At 35.7% G+C, this 7,041-nt stretch overlaps 1 long non-coding RNA gene across 1 annotated transcript; it reads left to right on the forward strand.

Moving 5' to 3' along the window:
- Nucleotides 1–4,415: 4,415 nt before the first annotated feature.
- Nucleotides 4,416–5,358, forward strand: LOC116169341. Its single transcript, XR_004144937.1, has 3 exons — nucleotides 4,416–4,566; nucleotides 4,640–5,148; nucleotides 5,203–5,358. It is a non-coding gene; the product is annotated as an uncharacterized LOC116169341 (long non-coding RNA).
- The last annotated feature ends 1,683 nt before the right edge of the window (nucleotides 5,359–7,041 follow it).

The raw sequence follows: 7,041 nt of genomic DNA on the forward strand, positions 1-7,041 counted from the left end.
GGGTATAAGAAAGGTCGCTATTGTTTCAGTTACGAAGTTCTAAAAATAGTGGATGCGTGAACATCTCGAGGATCATTCGGTATTCGACTGTATCGAATTTCGAGATGTGATGATAACGATATTGTTTCAAGCCACTGCAGCACGATATGATAAAACTAGTATTTTTAATAGATGCATACATACTGTTTAATCACCGTAATAGGCTACTAAATGTAATCACCCAAAATAACATCAAGTGATCATGATGATGATGGATAATCTTTTTAATTTTTCAAGTATTTGAGTGAAGTATTTGAATACTTTTGACTATATTTGAGCACTTGTCAAAGTAATGAAACACTTTTTAAAGTATTCAAATAGGTACTTTTGATAGAATAAAAGCCGTTTAAATAAAATTGATGAATTATCAACTTCGGCATGACCTTTAGTTTTCAAACTAAGCGATGCAGGAATAACTCGATAGTACGAAGCTAATGCAGTACTCCCGAAGGCTGTTTATCTAGTCTTATCTAATCTCGCTTCATGTAGATATCGGTAGGTCTATGAAAGGCACTCGAACGAGTTTTGAGTATAATAAAGTTTAGTATATTTTTGGGGACGTTCACCTCGCCCCCATTAATTTTCTATTTATTTTTAAACCCAAAAAAGGCGACATAAATACCCAATAGAGCACAATTGGACCACAGTAGACAGAAAAGCTAACAGGGGGGAGGGGGCACATTTATATTGTAACCTTCACTTACTGTAGAAGAACGCGTAAATTCTTTTTTTTTTTTTTTTTTTTTTTTTTTAAGGCTTTCGGGATCTTGCCCATTTTAGCCTACATTAGGGAAACCAGAGGACTAAACAAGGATTTATACGTTTCACGCTTTGGGGCCGATCAAAGCGACTTCACACAACACATAGGTAGGCCACGGAAGGTTGGTACTTGGTAGCACATAAGGATGACATAATACGGGTTACAATTACAACGGTAGTTTACTTGCAGCTACAAAACGGACTAAAATGTCATAAACTCCCTTATCGTTGGTACTTAGAATTGTTGGTACATCGAGAGGGTGTGTCAACCCCAGCTTGAGTAGGCCTTCCATCATGATATTCGTGTAATTTGTATTCTGCGGACAGGCGAGAACTAAATGATTCAAATCTGCTACCTCATAATTACAAAACGTGCACTGTGCCGAGGGAATCAAATTTATTCTGTGCAAATGTGTTGGAAATCTACCGTGCGCTGTTTTTAGCCTGACTATGCTTGATTGATAAAATCTATTGGATTTGTAATTATAGTAACACGGATTGATTGTTATTGAGGGCATTATACGGGTAGGTATACTGCGTGGGTCTTCTAAGGCATCGCTCTCTCCACTCGGCTTCCCATTGCGTTCGAAGAATTTGCTGCTTCATGAATGCCGTTTCATCCTGTTTGGACTGCGGGATGTTTAAAATGATTCCCGACTCCACAGCTCCTTTCGCCAATTTGTCCACTGTTTCGTTGTGGCTTATCCCAATGTGAGCTTTAATCCAATAAAAATAAATTTCAATACCTTCTTTACGGAGGCGGGCCACATTCGTGAGTATATCTAGGATATACGGGTTGGTACTGTAAAAATTAGTTTTGTTGTCCAAAGCTTTTAGTACACTAAGGGAGTCGCTCATCACAACAAGCTTTTTCGTGACTACCACATGAATTTCTCTTAACGCATAGGCAATGGCTGTTGCCTCCGCCGTGAAAGTAGATGCGTTCCCATTCAACTTAAATACGTTCTGTTGTCCTGAGGGTTGTATAAGGTAAGCACAACCGCAGCCATTCTCACCCTTTGAACCGTCCGTGTAAATAAAGAGAGCGTGTTGGTGTGTTCTAATAATTGACTGGTGTAGAAGATTATCCAAAGACGAAATACCTTGATATGGTGGGAAGATGACTTGAATCTCCGAAATATAGTCGGTGTAATTAATGTCTTTACTGATAGCGCTTTCACGGAGGATAGCGATGTCAGACAGATTTCTAGATGCTGTTGCAAAAGGGGGAGCATTTTTTAACCGCCAATACAGGTTTACCAAATCTTGCACAGCCAACTCCGATAATTTTGGTAAAATCTTAGAATTCTGAGATTTGCACTTCAACACGAATTTAGAAGCCAGGAAGTTTCTTCTGATGGACAGTGGAGGTTCCCGTGCTTCCACCTGTACTACGTCTCCTGGAGAAGAGCACATTGCCCCCATGCAAAGACGTAGTGCCTTATTAGATACCGCGTCCAGACGTTTTAAATTTGAGTTCGAGGCACAGCCATACAAGATACATCCATAGTCAAGCAGACTTCTAACATACGTTTTGTAGATCTTTAAGTTAGAGTGCATGTCGGCACCCCAATTAACTCTGGAAATCATCCTAATCAGATTAATGCCCCTTTCACATCTACCTATCAACTTCTCTATATGCGGTCTCCACCTTAATTTAGAATCGAGAATCATACCAAGGTAAGAGATTTCTGAAGTTATTTTAAGTTCAACCCCCATCCATCTTAGCGAGCCTGTGGGCAAATCTCGATGCCGTGAAAAAAATATCGTTTGGAGCTTATCCACCGATAGATCGAAACCATTATCAAACAGCCACCTTTTTATGATCTTGAATTTAGCTTTTAATTGCTGCAATACGAGTTTTGTTGATTTATCTGTGGTATAAATGCAAAGATCGTCCGCATATTGGCATGCGTTGATATTAGGACTCCACATTCTGTAGAGATCCACACAATACATATTGAACAAAAGGGGACTAAGAGGCGTAAATTCTTGTATCAGTTATTCCGAAAAGTCAAGTTATTGATGTTGGTGCGCATTAATTTCAGTATAATATTTTGAGATGAAATAGACATGTTCGTCAATTTATTCGGAAAGATAACATGAGAAAAGGTTTGCAAGGTAATATCCTCGGTAATATTCAAAGACGTTTAAACATATCAACGATGTTGTATATTATTTTAAACAAAAGTTGCTTGAAATTTGCATACAGGGTGGGTCATTAGTGCGTAGGTGGAAGATTGTGGGTTTATCAACGCGGCTACAGCCTAAAAATATTTTCGCCGAATTTGCTATTGTTATACACGATTTATATCAAAGTTGCATTTTTTTAAAATAGTTGTTGCAGATTTTGATTCCTTGGTCAATTTGTATGTATTATGCATGATATCTAAAATCCATCGTTTAGCCGCAATGGTGATTTTTTAAAAAGTAGATGTGAAGTAACAATGCGATTAAAAGGCCAGGACTGCATGAAATGTACTACCATTCGCCGAATACGGTCAATGTTAAATTTTTTTGTGTTAAATAAAACCACTGCGTCAATGTTCAAAATTTCAATCACAGTTAACTTGATTTTTATTAATAGAACTACTATTTTTTTATTGCATCAATTGTAGGATTTGATTACCTTTCCAACGATATAAGCATGTCGGTATTTACCTACCTTTTACATATTTTTTTGTAATTCAACAATTTCTGATAGGTATAATTCATAGTGTTTTTCCCTGTGTTTTTCGATTTTCAAAAGCTCTCAGTAATTAGTAGGCCGTTAAAAATTATGAACAGTAACCACCAATTCAAATTATAAAACATTTCCCTGCAAACAAAATAAAACAAAAGAGACTCAGAAACCACTTCACTTCCTCAAAGTATCCACCTAGCAGAATATTTATTGATTTAGTCATTCTTTAACGTTGAGGGAAAATGAGGTGAATCACCATCGTGGTGAAACCACATTTCTTTTATTATGTGCACCGAAACATTTTGAAGACCATCAAAAAGTACTTAAATATTTATTGTAAACAAGTAAAAAGCACTGTTTAAATCACTTTTTTCAAATTCCATTTTTCTAATAAACTTAACTAATCAACAATGCTAATGAACCAAACTGACAAATCAAATCCTACATTTGATGCAATGAAAAAAAACTTGGTAGTTCTATTTAACAAAATCAATTTAGCTTGTGATTTAGATTTGGAAAAGTGATTTTTAACACAAAGAAGTGTAACTTTGAGCGTTAGTACATTTCATGATTACTAACACTGCAAAGTCACGGACTTAAAAGTTTTATGATAATTGTGATAACTATTCAATTTTTACTGGACATCTACTTTTAAAAAAATGACGAATTGCAGTTAAACGACTAATTTTAGATATCATGTATAATATTAAAATTGACCAAGGAATTGATATCTGTATTAACAGCGAATGCAATTTAAAAAATGCAACTTTTGATATAAATCAAACTGTATAACAATTGGAAATTCGGTGAAAATATTGTTAGGTTAGGTCAACATGCTCCGATAATGAATTTTAAACATGTGCGTTAATAAACAAACCTTAGAGTAGGAAAGAGTGAGGAGTGACAATAATCATCGTAAAGTGAAGCCCACATTTGTTTGTTGTTTCACCCAAATCATGGCCGCCTACAGTTCATTGGCGTAACGTTAAAGCGGCAATCGTAGGTACATTAGTGTAAAGTAAATACAATATACAAACGTACCTACTGCAAATATGATTTCAACAAGTAGTACTGTTCTGTGACAAGTAGGTATAAATTGTGCACATTTCACAGATAAGCGATTTTTTCTTAAATATCTTAATAAATTATTGTTTATAGCATGCAAAATTTATTGACGTTTCACGAAATGATGAATGAATATGACACAAATTCAATAAGTAATGCGAGAAGAACCAACTCTTACAGAAAGTTTCAGCTCAGCAATATTGCACATTGCAACCTCCGACACTCCATTTTCGAGATATTCACGTTGACAATAGATATGCCTCGTCCAGATGTTCCACACGCCTGTGATGAGAACTCTCCTTCCGACACTTCGTTTTTGGAGGTATTCTTATCGACCTCACCTGAGTTCACACTATTAATTTAGCCTTTGTAAGTGCTCTCCTCCGACACATTTTTCTAAAGTTTTCTAAATAATGACACGTTCCACTTACCCTACCCTCCACCGATACTCTGTTTTTGAGACAGGAGGAATTATAAGCGATGGAAGAGGAGAGATGTGGTGGTAGAAAAATAAAAACCTGGTGTGCTGTGACCGGCAATCTTTCCTGGCGAGAGTCTAACCTGGGGCGAGAGTAATAAATATATGATCAAGGGACCTAATTGTAAGTTCATCCACTAAGCTCTGTCTTACAAGTGTATCAGTTTTCTGCCATTAGATCATCTTTTCAATGAAGTAAAGTAAATCAGTGCTGGTGTAATTACATGTCAAAATAAACTGCCAAAAATGTACACATTTGTTTGCAATATATATACAATACAGAAACTATTGCCCTTTAAAAGTAATTAATTTTGTCAATTTACTGCGAATCGGATCGTGCTTCTCTGATATATTTTTTACAATGAAATGTAATCTTATATCTACATATGTACTTGCAATCGATTTGATTAAAAAATAAATATGATTTATCTCATAATCTAATGCATGTTCACTTAATGACACAAAAATATTATCAGCGATAAAATGTTGTATGACATGTAACACAATTTTTGCTTTACTGTTCTTCTTGAAGAGAGTATGTTCTTGAGAACGTATCAATCGTTCGCACGCTATACAAATTTTAACGACGTCATGTGAGGGATAAGTTAGTCCCCCTTTGTTTTTTGTATTAATTAATGAATTTAAAAAATCCATCCGATTGCCAGAAAGGGCCCCGTTGCAATCTTCACATTTCAATGTGTTTTGTAGTTTTTTCACTACAAATCCAGCGATGTAGGTAACAATATCCTCACTCACATTACTTAATGTGAACGAATTTATTATATAATCGTGCTCTTTGAGCATGTCGCTTAAGGGAATGTGCTCTTCAGAGAAATTATTGGCAGATATATTTATTATGTCTTCACTATGTTTTATTGACGAACATGTCAATATTGGTGTGGTTTCTAAGGGAACACAATTACCTATTCCACCATCCCTTAATTCAGTCCTGATTAATAATTTCTTATATGCACTCTTAAATTGACGCGCTGTAGGGTTGTTGTTCCAGCCACCTTTACTGCGGATCGAGGAGAAAAACAGCTCCAAGTGATCTTGACTAATTTTATAAGTAGGTAAATATAATAGCACCTCTTGGAGATCTTCATAAAGCCCAACTGCACTCATAAGTGAAACAATCATTCCAACAAAGCCGGTTTTTCTATTTCCATTTATGAATAATGTGCCGTCGGTTGATGATAAAGTCGATATATATCTAATATAGTCAGTGACACTAGCTTTAGTTAGAGCAATGTTTCTTTGGCATAATGCTTTCTTGAAGCCCACAGATCTCAATCCACGACTATTTAAAATATCAAATATGTTGTTGCATATCCTTATAAACTTGGCCGTGGCCAAACAATTTTCAAATCCAGTAATTTGGTTTTTGTGGCAGTACTCTAATGCATCTGCAACGGAATTGCTTAAAAGCTGTACCGCAAGACGAACTTTCATTTTTTGCTTTATGAAATTAAGATGACCTGCCCTTAATTTGTTCCCCAAATGCAACCCTTCTTTGTTTTGCAGATTTAATAGCAGAGATATGAATGCCCATGAAATAGTTTCTCCGTTGCAATCAATAATTTTCATTTTCTCCCCAAATGCATTTCTTACCAATTTAATAACATGAGATGGATCATAGAAAACATATACTTTCTTGTTATCTACCTTAAAATAATTCTGCATATTATTTACATTAATATTACACCCTAATCTATAGAGCATAGATATGTTTGAAGCTGCACCATCGAATGTGACAGAAACTACATCTACATTTACATCACGCACAAGTTGAACAGCCTTTACAATCAATTCAGATTTTTGTAACCCATTTAATGAATTTGTAAAAAAATATCCTACGGGTAGCTTCCACTTTCCATTTATAGCTACAGCCATAATGACAAATGCTTCTCTGCACAGGTCATTGGTCTCTTCTTGCAAATTTGCACCACAATTTACGTAACCATGGTATTCATTGCCATCCCATTCCAAATGCTTCCTAATAGATATCTCATCCATC

The sequence above is a fragment of the Photinus pyralis genome, unplaced genomic scaffold (assembly GCF_008802855.1).
Source record: "Photinus pyralis isolate 1611_PpyrPB1 unplaced genomic scaffold, Ppyr1.3 Ppyr1.4_LG4, whole genome shotgun sequence".
NCBI lineage: Eukaryota > Metazoa > Arthropoda > Insecta > Coleoptera > Lampyridae > Photinus > Photinus pyralis.